This window comes from Leopardus geoffroyi, chromosome A1 (genome assembly GCF_018350155.1).
Source record: "Leopardus geoffroyi isolate Oge1 chromosome A1, O.geoffroyi_Oge1_pat1.0, whole genome shotgun sequence".
In the NCBI taxonomy this organism is placed as follows: Eukaryota; Metazoa; Chordata; class Mammalia; order Carnivora; family Felidae; genus Leopardus; species Leopardus geoffroyi.
In genome coordinates, this window is record NC_059326.1 from 63193330 (window position 1) to 63215712 (window position 22383).

Here is a 22383-nt window from a genome sequence, read left to right on the forward strand (position 1 = left end):
GTTACAATTTCTAGAGCCCTAATTATAAGGAGAAATTTGTTTGTGGCTGTTAGAAACATCAAAAAATATTATTTTAAAATACTAGATTTAGAAGAGGAGACATTATTTCGAACTTGAACAGCTTTCCTGTTTGAATTTTTCCTTTGTCAACCTCCTCCGAAGTCTAATGTGAGTATATATGGGCAGGGCAATCTTGTACTTTTATGTATATTTCAGGTATTAGTAGGAGGAAAGAGGAAAGAGCCCATGTATACACTAAGCCACAAGTCTAGTGTCAAATAAAAGAAGGAATACGTGGGACTTCCAGTCCCAAGGAACCATGTTTCAATTGAAGCCACTGCGCAATCCTAGCAGGTACTGTAGACACTACAGCCATGGATCTGAAGGTAGATTGACGTAGCATTCCTTGGAGTACACCCTTATAGAGATGCAAGCTATGCGCGATGTTTACCGCCACCGCGGTAAGAAAATAACACGACCTTATCAAATGTTAACAAATTTTCTTGTACTTAGGGATATGTCTGGTGAAACTAGAATCAGAGAAGATGCAAGAGTACTTCTTCACATGCATATGGTAGATTAAACAGTGACACGTATTTCTTACTAATACCCAAATCTTTCCCTGGTTCTAAAACTAGACTACATTTGATGCTCTCAATTATAGAACAGGCCCTTGAACCATGAGTGTCGATTGAATTGAACACTTCTGGTTGTAAAATTTGGGTGGATTTTTCTCATTTCAGTATGCCCCTGTTTCTGGCTGTACAACATTTCAATGCCTGATAAATGACGGATTGTGGCCAAATGTTTTGCTAATTTCCTAGATGTCTGATTAAAGCAAATAGCTATCCGCATTGGTTACAAATCTTGGTATAACACAGAGTTTGTAAATGGCATCATTTCTAGACCATTGAGAGAGCTTATACAATTTCAACACTCCAGTCTTGATTTAAAAATTGAAGGATTTGGGGCACCTGGGTGGCTCAGTCAGTTGAGCATCCAACTCTTGATTTTGGATCCGGTCATGATCTCAGGGGTGTGGGATGGAGGCCAGCTTTGGGCTCTGTGCTGAGCATGGAGCCTACTTAAGATATTCGATCTCTCTCTCTCCCTCCCTCTCGCTCCCTCTCCCTCTCCCTCTCCCCCTCCCTCTCCCTCTTCCCCTCTCTCTCCCTCCCTCTCTCTCTCCTTCTGTCTCTCTCTCTCTCCCTCTCTCCCTCGGCCTCTCTCCCTGACTTGCTTCTTTTTCTCTATGTCTGGACTTTACATAATCTAGATTTCTGTTTTTTTTTAATAAAATCAGAAGATCTCACAACACAGGGTCTTTTTGAAAAAACAATCAACTTGAGATGGGGACTGGCCATCACTCCAGGTTCTTAAAAGTCTTTCTTGGGGCGCCTGGGTGGCTTGGTCGGTTAAGCATCCGACTTCAGCTCAGGTCATGATCTCACAGTCCGTGAGTTCGAGCCCCGCATCGGGCTCTGTGCTGACTGCTCAGAGCCTGGAGCCTGTTTCAGATTCTGTGTCTCCCTCTCTCTCTGCCCCTCCCCTGTTCATGCTCTGTCTCTCTCTGTCTCAAAAATAAATAAACGTTAAAAAAAATTTAAAAAGTCTTTCTTTGCTTTCTGTAACACCATACTTTCTTTGTTTTCCTCCTGATTTACTGACAGCTCCTTCCCCATCATTTTGTCATACTATTTCAGTTTTTTATAAGGAATTTTTTTTAATGTTTATCTATTTTTGAGAGTGGGGGAAGGGCAGAGAGAGATAGACAGAGACGAAGACAGAGAATCCCAAGCAGGCTCCACACTGTCAACGTAGAGCCTGATGAGTGGCTCAAACTCACAGACCGTAGGATCATTACCTGAGCCGAAATCAAGAGTCAGATGTTTAACTGACTGGGGCACCCAGGTGCCGCCATCCTCTTTCAATTTTAAATGTAGAAATTCCTCGGGATTCAGTTCTAAGTCCTGAAGAAGGTTCTTTTCTTTCTCATTCTAAATATTTTACTTAGGCAACAAGTTCATTCACTCATCATATACATATAGATAGATAGATAGATAGATAGATAGATAGATATCATACACACACATGTGTGTGTATATATGTATACACATATATATGTGTACATGATATACATACAATATATATATGATATGATATACATATCATATATATACATACACACACATACACATGTCTTTGTATATATCAGCAACCCACAGAGGTCCGTTTCCAAACCAGTGTGCTCCAGTCTGTTTCTATTATTACCCCTCCTCTTTTTCTTACAGATTTATTTTTTTTCCTTGAATGAATCACAACACTTTCTGTTTACTTAGCTTTTGCAAAGTTGACTTCACTACCTGGAAGAATCTTCTCCTGTTCTTCTGCCTGTGTCCTACCTATATTTCATGTGTTTCTCTTAGCTTAGATTTTATTCTAAAAAAATCTCCCTGAACTCCAGATAAGATCATCTTTCCATTATCTTCTTTAACAATAGCTTGAAAGTCCCTCTTTGTAACACTTATCAGATCATAACAAATTACTCATGTAATTATTTGCTTAATATGGGTCTTAATATAGAGTGTAAAGTGCATTAAAATAGATCCTGTTTGTACTTTTTACTGTATGTCTTTGCCTTTAGCACCATCTGACACAGTGTGCTCATAATATTTAGACTTCAATATAAGTATTCAAATGAATTATATGAGATCTCATAGCATCCTTTGAGAAATTGAAAAACCTTTCTTTCCTAAGAATAATTCAGGTAACATTATTTATTTTTAAATTTTAAATTTATTTTTTATTTGAGTGTAGGTAACATACAATGTTACACTAGTTTCAGGTGTACAACATAGCGATGCAGCTTCTCTATCACTATGCTATGCTCACCACAGGGTAGCTATCATCTGTCACTATACATGTTGTATTACAACATCATTGACTATGTTCTCTATGCTGTACATTTATTCTTTTGACTGATTCATTCCACCAATGGAAGCCCATATCTACCACTCCCCTTCACCCATTTTGCCTATCCCCCACCCCTCTCCCCTCTGGTAACCATCACTTCTCTATATTTATTGGTCTGGTTGTGCTATTCATGTATTCATTTGTTTTTTAGATTCCAGATAAAAGTGAAGTCATATGGTATTTTTCTTTCTCAGTCTGACCTATTTTACTTAACATAATACCCTCTAGGTCTGTCTAGTTACCACAAATGGCAAGATCTTCAACTTTTTCATGGATGTGTAATAGTCCTCTCTCTGCATGTGTACCACATATTCCTTGTCTATTTATCTTTTAATGGATGCTAGGGTTGCTTCCATATCTTGGCTATTGTAAATAATGCTGCAGTAAACATAGGATGCATATGTCTTTTTGAATTAGTATCTTCATTGTCTTCACGTAGTGAAATCACCAGACTGTATGGTATTTCTATTTGTAATTTTTTGAGGAACCTCCATATTGTTTTCCACAGTGGCTATACCAATTTACATTCCCACTACTGGGAATTATTTTTTAATTTGAATTTGAATTTGAGAAGGTTTCTTTTTCTCCACATCCTCACCAATACTTGTTATTTCTTGTCTATTTTATTTTAGCCATTCTGACAGGTATGAGATGATACCTCATTGTGGTGTTGATTTGCTTTCCCTAATAATGTGTAAGGTTGAACATCTTCATGTGTCTGTTGGCCATCTGTATGTCTTCTTCGGAGAAATGTTTATTCAGGTCCTCTGCCCATTTTTTTAATTGGATTGTTTCTTTTCTTTTGGTGTTGAGCTATACAAGTTTTTATATATTTTGAGGATATTAAGCCCCTATTGGATATATCATTTGCAAATAACTTCTCCTGTTCAGTTGGTTGTCTTTTTGTTCTCTTGATGGTTTTCTTCACTGTGTGATAGGTTTTTTTTTTTTTTTTTTCATTTTTTTTTATGTCGGTATAGCCCCAATTGTTTACTTTTGCTTTAGTTTATAGAAAAAAATGTTGCTATGGCCAACATCAAAGAATTTACTGCCTGTTCTCTCTTCTAGGATTTTTATGGTTTCAGGTCTCACATTCAGGTCTTTAACCCATTTAGAGTTTATTTTTGTATATAGTGTTAGAATGTAGTCTAATTTCATTCTTTTGCATGTGGCTATCCAGTTTTTCCAAAACCATTTATTGAAGAGACTATCTATACTACCAAAAAATCTACAGATTCAATTCAATTCCTATCAAAATAACAATAGCATTTTTCACAGAATTAGTACAAATAATACTAAAATCTATTTAGAACCATAAAGGACCCCAAATAGCCAAAGCAATCTAGAGATAAAGGAACAAGGCTGGAGGTATCATAATTTCAAATTTCAAAATATGCTGCAAAGCTATAGTGTTCAAAATAGTATGTTACTTGCACATAGATCTATAGATCAAAAGAACAAAATAGAGAGTCCAGAAATAAACCCACACGTATATGGTCAGTTAATCTATGAAAAAGAAGCCAAGAATGTATAGTGGGGAAAAAAAGATAATACAGATAATATTAAATAAGTGGCTGGTTAAAGTGATCATGGACCAGGACTACTGATTATATTACACTATTTTATATAGAACACATTCCTTCAGTCTGAAAAAGCTAAAAAACATTACCCTCAAGACTATGCTATCATGGAATTAATGCACATTTCAACTCTCATCAATAACTATAAAGTACTAGTTACTAAAAGTTTCTGTTAAAGTAATTCTTTTAAGGGTGCCTGGGTGGCTCAGTCAGTTAAGTGGCCAACTTAGACTTAGGTAATCTCTTGGTTCATGGGTTTGAGCCCCACAACTGAGCTGTCAACATAGAGCCTAGAGCCTGCTTCAGACTGTGTCTCCCTCTCTCTGCCCCTCCCCTACTCATGTGTGTGCACACACTGTCTCTCAAAAATAAATAAAACATTAAAAAATTATTTTTAAAATATTATTCACAATAAATAAGCATATTCAAAAAGTGTATAATATCCATGTTTTTATTGAGCAGTTTTAGCATAGTTCTCAAAATATTTTATTTCTTTGTTTAGCATGAAATGAATTGAGTGTGTTAAACACTTTGTGCAAATGTCTTAACAGTGTAAATGTTTCAACAAATATATGCATGGCCAAGCTAATCGAGTACCTCAAATTATTTATTGCAAGAAATAAGATAGAAATAAATTTATCCTTACATATATTTGTGTGCTGATGATTGAGTACTAGAGATCTGTACTTTTTAGAAAAATAAGGCATAGAGGGGGAAAAAAAAAAACAAATTGGCATCTTGAGATTATCTGTTGAGCAGAAAGCTGTCATCTTTTTCCTGCTTTTGCCTAAAGACCTGGAACATTAGCATGTTCACCTGGCCAAAGACAGATGGCTGCCCACACATTCTCCCTAGGCGTAACACTTGTTCTCCCAATACTAACCACCCAAGGAGTTTGGCCCACCCACCATCTGTGGATCTGTGGCCTGTTCCTCACTGTATGAATTTTAAGACAACAGACTGAATGACTTTGCAGTGTGCATTCTGGGATGGTTCTTAATATATAAGCACTACACATCACCATCTTTACTAGACAGGATGGGCTAGGTCAGGCTACAGTAACAAACACCACCCTATTCTTAGTGGCATAACACAAATGTTTATCTGTCACTCCCTCAAAGTCTCCAAATGGAGCAGCATAAGGTTCAGCTCACTGAAGTCACTCAAAGCCCCAGGCTCCTAAAGGCTCCATCTCAGTGCTTGCTACCTCGATCACCACCTGGGAAAAGAAGTTCAAAGAGAAGTACCTACAATTAAATTCTCCTACCAGAAACTGACAAACTTCACTTTTGCTCACATTTCATTGGTCACAGCAGGTCAATGGCCATGCCTAATTTAAATGTGTGGGGGTTGGGTTGGGGAGGAGAGTGAGGAAAGACAACTCAACCAAGCTATAATAGAAGTAGATGCCTCTCTGAGGACTGGAGAGGAAAGTAACATTTTGTAGTTTTTTGTTTTTTGTTTTTTTTTTTAGTTTTTTTAACGTTTATTTATTTTTGAGACAGAGAGAGACAGAGCATGAACAGGGGAGGGGCAGAGAGAGAGGGAGACACAGAATCTGAAACAGGCTCCAGGCTCTGAGCTGTCAGCACAGAGCCCGACGCGGGGCTCCAGCTCACGGACCGTGAGATCATGACCTGAGCCGAAGTTGGATGCTTAACCGACCGAGCCACCCAGATGCCCCTACATTTTGTAGTTTAAAAATCAAATTGTTTAGGAGTGCCTGGCTGGATCAGTTGGTAGAGCATGCAACTTTTGATCTCAGGGTTATAAATTCGAGCCCCACACTAGCTGTAGAGATTAATTAAAAATAAGAGCTTTAAAAAATCAAAATCAAACTCATCAGAAATTATGTATTACACTTCGTTCACACTTTCAAAACAAAATAGCTCTGTATCATATCCTTAAAATTCCTTGCCTGTCTCACTATTTCAAAAAAGTTCCTCTTTAAAATCTTTTACAGTAAGAGTTACATAGAGTTCATCCAGACAGTACAGACCTATACCATATAGTCCATCAGACCGAAAAGCTTGCCATTTCTCTACGTCTTTCTTGAATAAAAATGCTTCTTGGGGCGCCTGGGTGGCTCAGTCGGTTGAGCATCCAACTTTGGCTCAGGTCATCATCTCACGGCTCCTGAGTTTGAGCTCCACGTCAGGCTCTGTGCTGACAGCTCAGAGCCTGGAGCCTGCTTCTGATTCCCTCTCTCTCTGCCCCAACCCACTCGCATTCTGTCTCTGTCTCTCTCAAAAATAAATACACATTAAAAATTTTTTTTAATTCTTCTTTCTGTCCAGAGATGTCATGCTTTTTGCTATGCAACCTTAAAAGCCAGATTATCCCTTAATTGGGCATAGAGGTCAGTAACGTATGATAGGTTAGCTAATGAAGAGGTATAACCTCACACAGGAGTTACTTATGGGGTGGAGATTCTAAGAGACATTTAGAAAGTGAATCATACCTTTGAGCGTACAAAAAGATGAGTGGGTCATTAGAATTGCCAACCAAGTGTTATTTTCTGGTTTTCTATAAGAACTGTGCATTAATGCCTTGAAAACAGTGGTTGACAGGTTTCCTTTATTTACTACAATACTTTGGGCCCTTACATCAATCACTATCATAATTCAGTCTCCTTTCTTTTCATCATATATCATCATCATTTTTGCTTCTGTTTTTAGTGGAGACCTGTGTACCAGGCATTATGTTAGGAAGATATCTGCTTATTGTATTTAATATTGTATTTGCTACTTACACTCAGAAAACAGAACCATCTTTCTTTTAACCTAAAATAAAGCATAGTACACAGTCCTGGTAAGGCACCTTTTTTTTCACCTAATGTTTTGCTTAACTGAGCTTGTCTTTTGCTTAACTGAACTTCCCACTACAGACATTAAAATTTTAATTGCAATTATTGAGATCTTCTTGGTACAGAATATGATCAAAATGATACTTGAAAAGATACTACAGTTCCAACTTTCAAAAAGACAAAAATATTCAGAATTACTGCATTTTATACAACAAGCACTATATAATGTTACTATATAGGATATAATAACCCTAGTGAAGTGCTAAGATGTATTCAAAATCTTGAGACAAGATGCTACATCTTGCTGAAATTTTACATTAACACGGCAAAAATTAAATGAAATATGATGTTTTTGTGTTAAGTTGGCTGAGCTGGAACTACATTTCCCACATTTATTTTCCATAAAGACAAATATGGTAGATTCCAGGTTAGAATTGACTGTACAGTGTGGGAGGGGGGAATTTGCGTATGAATTGAAAGCTGGCAGGGCAGCAGCACCCATGTTTACTCTGAAAAAGGGAGTGTGAGTTTGGAAGTTACTATGGCTCACATACATTGTCACTAATTTGCTGGTTGGCCCGTTGTTGCAGTAACAGCCAGGTCCCAGACTCCTCTAGCTCCTGCCATAACTCCTCTTTCAGCTTCTCCAACAGCTGGACCAGGTGAGAATGCAGTGCCGTGTTGTGGGCACCTGCCTCACTAAGGACAGAGACACTGGGAGACATCATCATGGGCCCAGTTTGCCATTGCTTTCCCATTTCTCATCCATCTTTCCTTCCCAGCTGCCGGTTCTGTCAATTTCAGAACCCTGGAAGCAGAAACAACAGTCTTCAACAGACTGACAAATACCCACAAGTGCTTATGGTCTATTCCTATAATAAATTCTTTATCTTATGTTACTCACAGTGGTTCTCTTTCTCTGCTCCTCTGATAAATGTTGAAAATAAAACAGATTTTCTATAAATCCCAAACTGTTCATTTTGTAGGTGGAATCCCTGAGAAAGTGCATTAACTCTTCTGCTTTAGGGGTGAGAGACACTGATAAGTACATATAATATAGACACATACATATGATAAAGTTTAATTGCCTGACATCTCTTTTATTTTTTATTTTTTATTTTTTATTTTTTTTTTTATTTTTCTTTTTCAACGTTTATTTATCCTTGGGACAGAGAGAGACAGAGCATGAACGGGGGAGGGGCAGAGAGAGAGGGAGACACAGAATCCGAAACAGGCTCCAGGCTCCGAGCCGTCAGCCCAGAGCCCGACGCGGGGCTCGAACTCACGGACCACGAGATCGTGACCTGGCTGAAGTCGGACGCTTAACCGACTGCGCCACCCAGGCGCCCCAGCCTGACATCTCTTTTAAAGGCTCATAGCATATTTGAAGGGCGTCTTGTCTCATGTCCTCTGCTGAAAGAGTGCATAATGGAGCTTTGTTCTCTGCTCTGACATGGCCACTACCCACCACTCTCAGATCAGCCCTGAACCTCTGCTGGTCTCACTAAGGCCCATTCTCTAGGATACTGGCACCTTTCTCCCCCTTAAATACAATACAGCTACACAACTACAGTGGCTCTGCAAAGTCAGATGCAAGAAAGCTCATACTTCTTTCACTGCCCTAACACAGAACTATTGTGAATGTAGTAAGACTTCATTGGAGACTGGAGCCAGAGAGAATTACAATATAGGGCAAAGCCAATTTAAGATGGAGTAAAATAGTGCAGCTCTCAGAGTACAAAGAAAAGTTATGTGTATTTTTTTTTACATTTGTCCCATCATATATAAACCTCATGTGATCTGGTTTTTATTCTTGCTTCCTCGTCTCAGGGTTCATCTTCCTGTCTCTCTTTCCTCCTCGTGGTTCTTTCTCAACATCTCATTTTACAAACCTTGCACCTTTTTCAAGAAAGTCCATTCCTATCTCACAGGTGTTAATTTTATTCATCCAGGTAAATACAAAGAACACAATAGTCCACAGTGGTACATTTCTCAAAGTCTGAGTTAGTGTGCCTAGAATAATATACCACAGGTTTTAGCAGACAAAAAGAAAACAAAAAACCTGGGGGCTGCCTAGTAAAAGGGAGTGCAATTGGGCACTATGTGGTAGATCCCTAATGAGGTTAGTTTTCCAACAGGAGGCAAATAAAAGATTCCTAGCTCTTCTTGTGGTCTTCCAGTCTCCTGAGGGTCAATTTTAGATTGAAAAAAATACCCACCTATGTATGTATATATGTATATGTGTGCATGTATATATGTATGTGTCTGTGTGTGTATGTATATATATGTATACATGCCTATATGTATACAAAATGCACACACACACACACACACACACACACACACACACACACACAGGCACAAAGTACCTATCCATATGATGGAGATAAAAAAATCCTAAAGGCAAGAAACATCTTGCCATCCAGATTTGCTTTATCACTACCCATTGCCATTGAAATCCCCAAGATTTTGTCTTTATTTTTTATTCAAGCACGTTTGTATAAACTTGAGATACATTTCCAAATTATATATATTGGAATTTTAAAGTAAAGTTTTAATATTTTCTAGCCAATAGATTTGTTCATGTTGATATGTGTGGTTAGAACCCATTCTCAATTTCTAGAGTTCAGATTTTGTGTTAAGCAAGTGTCTATTGTTTTTGTAAATGACTTTCCCATTCCATGCCAACTTTATATCATGAAATCATTTAAAATGATTTAAGTGAGGGGAGCCTGGGTGGCTCAGTCAGTTAAGCATCCGACTCGGCTCAGGTCATTATCTCGTGGTCTGTGAGTTCGAGTCCCGCGTTGGGCTCTGTGCTGACAGCTCAGAGCCTGGAGCCTGTTTCAGATTCTGTGTCTCCCTCTCTCTCTCTGATCCTCCTGCATTCATGCTCTGTCTCTCTCTGTCTCAAAAATAAATAAACGTTAAAAAAAATTAGAAAAATAAAAAAAATTTAAATAAATAAAATGATTTAACGAAATACTAATATCATGATCTGAGAATACAAACAATTCATATATTGCTAATCACATTTTAAAATAAGTGTTATTTGCCTCCATTTGCTATGCAAATACTTGCCACTAGGTATTTACCCCCAAGGAATGTGGTAACCAACCTCTACTCAGTGCCTCTTTGTTTCTGACCTGAGAATTTTGTGACCTCTCTCTTCCATGACACCACAATCTTTTTGCAGTAAAGATTTAAGGAAACCCCAAGCTATAAAATGTATTGATATTTGAACATTAAAATCTTCTAGGTAATGCTAAGTCAATATATCTCTTGAAGACTAAGATCTGTGAAGAGATTTCTTTAGTTTTTATTTTATTTTGTTTTTGGAGGGTGTAAGTCATTGTTTTCCAAAGTGTGGAAGCTATAAAGTGAGAGTCACATGTATCTACTAATTCATGGCCTTTAAGATAATGTTTGATCCATAGTGGAAGCCTTTCTTATTAATATTTCCAGTGTAATTATACTAAAATACCTAATTTATATCTTTTCTTAATATGAGAAACATCCTTTAACATCCTTTTTGTACTTCTTTTTATACTTTTTTTCCTTTTATATATTCCTATGAAAAGTCTTACAAATATTCTTTTTTTTAATGAAATTTATTGTCAAATTGGTTTCCATACAACACCCAGTGCTCATCCCAACAGGTGCCCTCCTCAATGCCCATCACCTACTTTCCCCTCTCCCCCACCCCCATCAACCCTCAGTTCTCAGTATTTAAGAGTCTCTTATGGTTTGCTTCCTTCCCTCTCTGTAACTTTTTTCCCCCCTTCCTCCCCCTGGTCTTCTGTTGAGTTTCTCAGGATCCACATATGAGTGAAAACATATGGTATCTGTCTTTCTCTGCCTGACTTATTTCACTTAGCAACACTCTCCACTTCCATCCACGTTGCTACAAATGACCAGATTTCATTCTTTCTCATTGCTGAATAGTATTCCACTACAAATATTCAAATAAAACCTTCTACATAGCTTTTTGTGCTATAGATTGTGACAGCAAATTAGGTGTTTAAATAACAACAGAGTCCAGAGCTTTAGATCATATGTACACATTTATATTCATGATGCATTACTCACCTTACCATCCTACTGGGGCTTTAACAGAACTAAAGAGATGTAACATAGACAAAAATACTTGTGTGATCATTTGAAGATACCAACAAAAACCAGCATTTTTTCCCTGAATTCGTGTTCTGTCTTCCTTCTCTTTTATTTCTGACCCTCAGTTCAGTCATCTAAAATTAACTTAAAGCATGCAAGTTCAGATAAAGCCTCTGTTAGCATCATCAGTATGCAGAAGAAAGGGGCTTTTGAAAAAAGCAGTAACAATAATGAGAACTCAGTCCTTATAAGGTTAAAGGGGTTTTGATAATATAAGACTCCTAGAATTAGAATTCTTGATATTTCAAAGATTTGTATTGCTTTCGAAAAACAAAAACAAAAAACCACACACAAGATAACAAAACCTTTTAGTATGCACCAAAACAAATTTTCATGTTTTAACTTTTTAATTTTTTAAATAAAAATACACTTAAGCCCTTCAAATACCACTCCTCAGTCTCCCTCCTCTGGGTAGCATTTGCTGTTGATTATCAACTGCATGGATACCCACCTTTCTTAATAACAGAACCCTGACTTTGTGCTAGTAGTAATAAAGCCCAGCCCTCAGGGAGGAATACTGATTGGCCTAATAAATCACCATCATTCCATTGCTCTTTGTCAGTTGTCTACAGGTAGACAGAAGATGTTCATTCAACTGATTCATGCAGCAAACATTTGTTAAGTACTTATTATATGACCAAGACGATACACAGTAGTGGAAAACACCATCAAAATCCCAGTTTTCATGGAGCCCACATTCTAATGAGAAAAGCAACGAAGAAGTAAATTCTATAGTGAGTCAATTAATGATAGATGATATGAAGAAAACATGCAAAGAGAGAGGGAAGAGAGTACTAAGCTGGGAAGAGAAGCTGAGCCAAAACTTGAAGTAGGTGAGACAGGAGCCATGAAGATACCTGAGAAAGAGAATTTCAGGAGAAGTCAGGGTCAGTGTAAAGGCCCAAAGGAAAACACATGCTCAGAATGTGTTAAGAATTAGGGGTGTGGGAAAACTGGAATGGATTGGAGGGTGAGTAGATGACAGTAAAAATGAAGAAATGATGGATGCTAGATTGTGTAGAGATTTTGGTTATATCTCTGAGATTGGAATTCATTGAAAGATCTTGACAGAGAATTAGTGGGGTTTGATTTTATTTCTTAAGGTTCAGTTTTGTTGTAGAGGTGGAAATAGTATCAGGAAGCAAAGTAAAGGTGGGTGAAGGAATACAAATCATGAGGTTACACGAATCATCTGTTTAAAGAGGAGAGTAACTTGGACCAGGTAGTAGAAGAGTGATAAGAAATATTCTAGAAAGTAGAGCCAGCATTATTTGCTCATGGATTAGATGAGAGGTGTGAAAGAAAAGTCAGGAATGATTCTAAAATCTTCAACTTGATCAACTAGAGCTAAGTCATTGACTTTTACTAAGACGGTAAGGTTTGGAAGGAATAACAGGTTTCACCTTGGGTTATATTTAATTGGAAATGCTAGAAATGCCCACAAGACATCAATAAAGAGGTATTGCAAAGACTATCAGCCACACAAGTCTGAATTTCAGGCAAAAGTTTCTGACTACATGTAAATTTGGGAGTCATTAATGTATGGATGATATAAAAATCTTAAAGATGGGATGGGCTCACCAGAGGGATGAGTGTTAATAGTGTCAGGAAGTTAATAGAGACAAGAACTGAACCTTGAAGCATTCCTAAATTAATATATCAGCAGGCTAAGGAGGAGCAAGAAAAAGAAATTGAGAAACAACCAATAAAGGAGAGCATAATGCCCTAAAAACAAAGGAGGAAATTATTTTTAAAACATAGTGACCAGCTCTATTAAATGCTGCTGAAAGTTGGCATAAAAGGAGACCTGATAATTAGCCACTGGATTTATTAAAGTGGCTATTGCTAGTGACAAGAGCTCTTTTGGTGAAATTATGTGGAGAAAGCTTGATTGAAATCGGTTTCCGAGAGGATGAAATAGAACAATTGAATCTAGTAAGTATAAACAGCAACCTCAAGAAGCTTACATAAAAGTGGAGAAAAGGTAAAGTAGTTATAGAGGAAATAGAGTCAAGACAGTTGTATTTTATGTTGTCTAAGATGGGAAAAATAACAGCGTGCTCACATGCCAGTGGAAAGGGTTCAAAGAGAAGGAAAAATTGATAATGAAGGAAATGTTAGGAGATATTTCTAGAGAAATGCCCTTGTAAAGGCAGATTGGAAATGGAAAGATTGATCTTAGATAATAGACCATTCGGTTCATCTATAGTAACTGGCACATGAGTATATGAACACAAATGCCAGCAGATGGAGAGATGTGTCCATGCCAACCCTTAGGGTTGCTTTCATGACATAAAGGCTAGACAATATTTTTCTCCACTCAGAAATCTGTAGTAGCTGACAATTTCACATAGAACTTTGTGGAATCATTTAAATGTTTGGTGTTTAAAGAAATATTTATTGAATTTATGCTTTTCACCAAATATTTTTTCCAGCTACTTGAGATAAGTGGGAAACAATTCCTACTTGCATAAAAGTGAAGACAAACACAAAAATGCCACAAAGTACAAAACAAACCCACATTTAATAGGTAAAGCAGGAGTCAAGTTCAGACAGAACAGGCATCTGGCCCACTATTCTCTCATCATGCACAGTTACGGAATACAAGGTGGGGTTGAGGCCTTTAAGTGATTAATATAAACCTGCCATTCCACATGCATCTCTCACAGTCTCTCCCCACAAACTCCACTTCAGCGATAGCAAATCCAGCCACTCCTGCATGAAACTGCACCAACACTATCACATATATGTTTTTTTTCCACACTCTTTCCCAATCCTACAATGCCCTTTCCTCTCCCTATAATTTAGCCATATTTTAAGACCCTAAAACAAATGCCAATCTCTTCAATATCTTCAGTAATACAACATCTTAGGGTTTACAATGTGTTGCTTATGATTTGACTTATTTATTTCTTCCTAATTGAAATCATTGAATTAAAAAAAAAACATTGAATCACTCAAGATCATGAGCACTAAATGTTGTGCAGGCGCTGCGCTAGGTTACAGAGATTGCACCAAAAAAAGACACATTATCTCTCTGAGAAAATTTCTTCATGTCTGCCTTCCCCACAAACTTGACAAGGCCCCACTCAACTTGACATTCCCTGCAGAACTTTCCAGAACATCTTCACCATGTTCTCAATTAAATGTGTTCAACTAAATGTGCTCAATTAAATGTGTTCAACTATCTCAGTGTCTCAAAATGGGGGAAAGAACCACAAAGACAATTACGAGCTATTAACTAGACAGTGTGTGTGGAATGCTTTTCTATAATTCTCATAAAAATCATTCACATCAAACAGTTTAGTAAAAGTAGCCCAGTGCCATGAAGATGGTAGGAATTTAAAAACTAGCTATTAAGAAATGAACTGAAAAACAATTTTTGGAGAAACGCAGACAATGGTAAGAAAACAGGATTCTGGAATAAGCTGAAGAAGTTTGGTGTAGTGAGGCCCCATAAGCTGTTTGCTAAACCAGCCTCGATCTACTCTGTGTGTCCGTGGGCAAGGTGATCCTTTCCTGTGTACAATTAGCTGATTTGCTTCCATTTTTTTTTAACTGTGTGCCTGTACATGCAGAATGAGTTCTTAAGAAAGTTTATTACTGATATATTGGGCAACTTTTGCTGTATCTCCTTTTCAAAAAAGGCATTCCACGAAAACAAATTATAATTAGATAATTACATTTTGTATTTATATCTTACTTCGGCCCACTACCATGTCAGATCGCAGATACTTGCCATACAGCGTTGAAATAAACATCACATATACTTTCACTAGTGTATGGTTTCGAAGGTGGCATGAAATCTTTGGAAGGAAGGTCAAAGTACAAATACAAGTCATTTCTAATGATTGCACTCTCCTAATGACATTAACATGCTTCAGGCGTTATACCCTAAATTATAACCCAGTTGAACTGATTATTAAGAGGCACTGATAAATGAACTGTTTTAATGAGCATTTATTTATGAATTAGTTATCAGAGTTTCTTCCATTAAAGTAAAAATAATTCGGATGCCGAATCAGATGAAGGTGGCAGTGCTACCAAGGAACATCTCTTCCTTTTGATAAGAGCTGAGAACATTTAGTAGAAAAAGGGGCAGTGTTCTTTAACAAACACAGGTTTCCTTTCAAATTATTCCACTGCTCAAGGAAGGACTGTTATTTAATAAAAAGCCTTAACTCTAAACATCAGTCGCCGTTTCATTCCTTCTATGCAAAAAGGCAGTGAACAGGAGCTATATTTCTACTTTGTCATTCACTTTGTCTGAGTAGAGTCTATGAAGTGGAGAGGGCCATTTTATTAGAAGCACCAAAGTGAAACTATTATTTGAGTACCGTTTGTTAATGAGTTATATTAGAAGCTGAGCCAAAGACTGGAAAGGGAAATCCATGAAACTGCTTCAAGTTCTCACGTCTTTGAGGTCAGCAGGGCTCTGAGCCTCAAAGCTACCCCACAGATATGCACGTGCATATTTCCCTGTCATGCCCAGGTGTCGCAGTGACAGAAGCTGGGGAGATTCACAGATGGCACTTAAATCTCACCAGGATCTCTAGTTATCCTTCATCTATTTTCCTTTTCTAACTCATGATCCAGAACTTAGATCAACATGTTTTGCAGCTCATGGCTGTTTTTGGCAAGTCATATGAAAAGTTTAATATTTGACTGGCATTCTGTTAGAAAATAATTATTTCCTCTACTTGCAAATAAGTGAAAAGAAAGTTACCCAGATTTTCAAATATTTATACATTTTAATATTTTGCTATACCAAGTGCTTATAATAAAATTGAATCATACCTAAAAGGCTGATATTTCATTGCCATTTATTATAAAAGTATTTGTTTTCTAAAGGTTACCAATCTAAACCCTCCCACACTCTGCTTACAGAAAGTAATTTTAATCATGTTGCAAGGATTTCATGTGTAATTATGACCACAGGAGTCACAAATCTTGAAAGTTCTCCTCTTGGGAGTGTATCCTCTAAATTAAATTGCTCTTTTGATAAAAAAGTGAAAGAACAAATTCCAGCTAACCAACAGGATGTATGTGGACTTAATCTATCTAGTTCATTGGATTCGTGTTGAGATTAAAGTTAAAACATTTTAAAATTCAAATCTTATCTGTATTTTTCAACTTGTGCCACATGATCAACTACTCAATTGATGCCATTAAACATACATGAATCTCAGTCTGATTTACTGATCCTGCATTTTAAAAAATGAACCTTAAAAATGAAACTGATATCACATTGAACTTTCATAATGAATAGGACTGGGCTTTAATAACAAAAATGAGACTTTTCTAACAATTGATTTACCTGAAGAATCGTAGGATTTGACTAAGTTGTTGCAAAGAAATTGACTAATCAGTGGAAAGGAGGGTTTCAATAAAGCAAAGAAAGGGGACAATTACTGAAGAATAAAGAAAAAGAAAAGCCCTGTGTCCTCTTTATATCTCACTGAGTAGAAATTCTTTGGGGTGCCTGGATGGCTCAGTCGGTTAGGCAGCCGACTTCGGCTCAGGTCATGATCTCTAGCCCCGCGTCGGGCTCTGTGCTGACAGCTTAGAACCTGGAGCCTGCTTCATATTCTGTGTCTCCCTCTCTCTGACCCTCCCCCGTTCATGCTCTGTCTCTCCCTGTCTCAAAAATAAATAAACGTTAAAAAAAATTTAAAAAGAAAAAGAAATTCTTCCTCAATAAATTGGTTATAATATATAAATTACATGTAATTACATTGTATATCTCATTGTAGATATACAATGAGAGTTTAGATTCTCACCAGTATGCTTATCACCATAGCCTATGTGAATCTTGGCTTAAATTTTATTAAGCAAATTAAGAAACAAAATATTTGTATCAAATTACTAATGATTGCTCATTTTCGTATGTGATATGACAAACATGGAATATAGTACTTTTACCATATCTTTAAAGGTGAATAGAATTTCTTTGCTCTATAGCAAAACCTAAGCATATTTCTCCTTCATGTTGAGTCTTAGAATAGCAATCTCTTTGGAGACTGGTTGTCTGAAATTCTCTCTTGCATGACCATTCAGGCTTAACCATAATCCAACTAAAGCTGAGTCATTGATTGACACTAGGCACTGGGGCAGACCGATGAATTTCTCTGGTTTAAAGTTTAATGGAACAGATCTTTTGATCTCTGATTCTGTAAGGAATCTGAAGTTCATTTTCTCTCCCAGGTTTCTTGGTGCTACTACATTGTCACATAGGGATCTCATTTTCATGAGTAGAATGTAATATAGTGAGGTCCACATTGCTGAACTAAGACAGCGATTCATATTCATGCTTGGAAGTTAACTTGATCACTATCATATCCAAGGGTACTTAATCTATCCAATACAAATGTGACATAAGGTATTCTAAGATCTAAGGTTGGACATGATGTCATATGAATATAAGCTAAATAATAATCCCGGAATTCAACATTTACTCTCCTATTTCTGAAACGCCCACAAAATCATTTTAATGTGCATATCAAAGCCTCAAAAAATGAAAAGAATGAAATAAAACCATCCCTTAGTTTCTTATAGTCCAGTCTTTTTTTTCTTATATCAGCTTCTACAAGCCCTGAGCAACATCTGAATCAATGAGGAAAGAGAAAATATAGCAAATCATATTTCCCACTGCACAACTCATTTTGTAGTTTGGTCTTCCCTCAAGGATGCAGTTACAGGACTGGTAAAACCTAGCTTAAGTTTCTCTGATTCTTCATGTTTATCGAATTCTTTCCTTGACTACATGCACACACACACAGACACACAGATTTTTAGATCCTTCCTGAGGTAGGCCAGATTGTTTCGGTCTTTATGCTAATCCAAGGTCCATGCCAGTTTAGAATGACTTCAAGTGCAAGACTAATGAAGTAAAAAAAAAAAAATCCAGTTTTTCACTGCATTTCCTTCTATGTAGAATATTTTTATAACCCTCTACCCTCCCAGGTCCTTGCCAGCAAATTGAGAGATAAGATGCATTGGGGCACTTCTTAAAAATTTCAATCATATTCAAATAAGATAATTTTTGTCACAAAAAGACTTAATAAAATCGGTATAAAAATATAGTATAGAATTTCAAAACCTCAGTTAAACCTCAATTCCTCTCTAAGCATCGTCTATGAGGTTCCTTTTCTTGTAGTATTCTTAGACCAAAAGTGATCAAGTAATTGTTCTAACAGTTTTGGAGAGAGTGCAAACTGCTGATAAGGCCAATAAAGCTGAGCTTTTAAACTTTTTGCATTTCAGTTGCATAATCAAAACCTGATGATAGCACATCACACGCTCAAAGAACGCCATGGGCATTGCACACAAAATGAAAATTAGTTCTAAAAGCCTTTTTGTTCTCTATGGCATAGGGTGCCCTTCTCCTGGCTACGTATATGCAAGAGGATCAGACACAAAATGGAAAAAAATATTATGACTGTGAGTGAAAGCAAAATCCAGGGAAAATGGAGAGCATTGAGGGTTGAAAAAGAAGAATGAGCAGCTGTAATTAGCCCCAATGCTAATGCATGAAAATAAAAAACAAAACCACTTTAAAAAACATAAGCAGGCAAAATGCCAGCTCAGATAGTGACTAGGGCTGGTAACAAACGTTGGTAAATAATGAGCACTATGAAAGTAAAAGAGCTTGGAGAACAAGTTTGACCTCAGTTCCATTGGCTACATTTTTCGTAAGTTACCATCTGCAATAAAATTCATTCTGCTACATTACTTTTTACTTAAGACAGCATTTAATCCCAATAGTGGTTGTAAATAAAGGCAGAATGTATCATCACATACCCTACACGAAATAGACACATAAGGCAATTTTAATTACCTTTTGTTTAGGGAAGAGTGAAATTTCCTGTGTTTATACATATTTTCATTTTAAGAAAATAGTGCAAGGGTAATCAAGATAGCGAAAGGGACTTCTCCCCAGTGCTCAGCATTGATTTCTGCCCTGCTTGAAACCTGGTTGCCTTAGTCAATTAAACTGACCTTGCAAAAGTGTTAAATCAAAACTTGCCTATGCATTTCTTATTTGTGCATACTGAAAGCTAGAACTCTTCCAACATGAAACCAAACATTATTATTGAAGGTTTCATGTTCACTTCTCTGACTTTAGGTGAAAATATGCTCAAGCCATGTTGGTAGGAAACACATACATGTTGTAATAATATGGCTCTTAACACATTTAAGGCAACCAATTTCTTGAAATAATTTGGGGTTTCTTCCAGATCTGTTTAAGACAGACACAGGGATAAAGATATCTTGGGACTGCCACTGTGTTCCCTCAGTTTTATTTATCTACCCACAGCATCCACAGAGTTAATTTTTTTTTTTGCAAAAAGGGCTGTTCCTTTCATGTGACTATATGAACAGACTCCTATACATTCTAAGAAGTGTGTTTTATAGTGAAGGGAAAGACCAGGGAGTGACTCCAATGGCATTTTGAAATTAATTCATGAAATAAGCCTGTGGTCATCATGAGTCTGACTAAAAGACTCATCAATAGATGAGTGCAGAAAAAGCATCTCCTTTTAAGTTGAGGACTATGAATGCCCTAGCTGTCTCCATTTTTTCGTATTTTTCTTCTTGACCACTTGATAAATATTTGTTTATTGACTGATTTCCCCATTCGAATGTAAGAACCAAGAGGAAAGGAGTTTGTTTCATGCACTGATATATCCTCAATAGCTAGAATTCATTGGAGTTGCTCCACAAATATGTTGTGGATGACTGAATGGAGAAAAACCAAAATTGATAACTTGTCATGCCTGAATTTTACATGTACCCCCCAAATTCTTCACTTTCTGAAACCTGCACTCTTGAAATCCTTAGGGTACCTCACAATTGTACATGGAATGACTGACACCAGTCCTTACTCTTGTCCGTCTCTCTATTGCACCTCCTATATATAATTACCAACTTCTCTTTTTAAAATTTTATTGGTTTCCATCATACTCCATTTCCCTTAATCCTTTTAATTATCTGAAAACTCATTCCCTTGTCCTTTACTGGATTCTTTATAAGATTAATTGTGGGAATGCCCTAAGCATAGCCTTTGTTATATGACTCTTCTCGTCTTGTATCATCTCCATAAGAAGGCTGCCCACGCTCTTGTCTTCAATCTTCATTGATATGCTATACATAGATATAGAAATACATAGATATTTTTCTACGGCAATTATATAGCTCCAAATTTTCTTTTTTTATAAGAAACAAGATGGTGGGAGCTCCCATGGGTATTGCCCATTCCATTTCTTTCTCCAGACCTGCATATTTTCATTCATAGAGTCACTATTTTTTCTTTGTATTATTCCTAAGACAAACAACATCTAATCACTCACAAAATTTTATTCATTTTTTAATGCAACTAAACCTAACTGAAAATCTCTTGCCCCCATTTCCCTAATCTTGAGATGTGGTTCCTAGACACTTAACAGCATCTTTATGGCCTTCTTGCTTCACTGCACCCCTCTGCAATCTTTCTACAACTATTAGAGCCCTGCTTCAATCATACAACTCCCCTGCTGATTTTAAAAGAAGGCCCATCAACGATTATCAGAGTCTACATTCTTGGCACAGGTTTTAATGCCCATTACAAACAGGGTCCCAATCTCCCTTAACAGTTTTTCTCATAACTGTCTTTCATGAATCACCATCCATACCCTATCCAGTCAACTTAATTGTGTTTTCTTACTTACATGTTTACTAATACTTCTCTGTGGAACAGTTTCTCAGTAATTTATATCTATTCAAATCTTACTCATTCTTCAAAAGACAGTTCAAATATAATTGCTTTCGTGACCTCCATTAAAAGCCCCCTGGCTAACAGAGCTGGAAATACTCTGCTCTCTGAGTACCTTAACATGATTTTATTACTCATTGAAGGTCTATAATTTACTACATGGAATATGTTTCATCTTTTCATGAGTGTCTGCTTTCTGTCTTGTATTAAAATTCCTTGAGAGCAGATTCTGTGTGTTGCAGATCTATTAATTTTCCTTAGTTCCTGGCACATAGTATGAATGTATTCAATTAATATAGATTGTGATTCATATGTTGAAATAAAAGATCTATTATCATATTTAATTCAATGGAGACCATTAATAGAGTGATTTACTTCATATTTTGGCATTATAATGAGTTTCATGCATTTATATAAGAATCTAAGACTCCAACCTCTCTGGTATTCCATCCAGAAGAAGAAAATTACATAATTTTCTTATCCTTTTGGCATATGCATCATCATATGACTCCTATTCCAGTTCTCTAATCTTACAACAATTTTTAAAAGTCAGATTTCTGAGCAGTTGTTCAAGAAGTTATATTTAGGGCTTTCAATTTTGTAATGTTCCCAATGAAACTGAACTATTATTAACTTCTAGGGTTTCTAAAATCATTCATATACTTATTTTTTTTCTAAATTCATTGCTTCTATAAATCACTGGAATATTCTAGTGACATTTACCCCATAAACAATACTGTCACCTATAAATTATCTATGCTGGCGCAAGTTTGCCCCGCATGTATAGAAGCATCTGGGAACAAGAAAGGTGATCTATAAGAGGTGATGCCATCAAGGCCCATCTTAACCCCAAGTAGAAACTTAAACAGTGACTCGAGAAGAAAAATTGAATTTCATTTATCTTTTCCAGCTGTCAAGGTTGAATTTTCAATATGTTTCACTCAAATTTTCCTCTATTAGCATTAGAAATCTAAAAGCTCTAGTTTCCTTTATATAAGCAAGAGATTGCTTGCCGTACACCTTTTCTCATCAAAATGTTACTTATAAAGAAGGAAAGGTCAAAGAATTTTATCTACATGTACCTTTGAGCAAATAAGTGC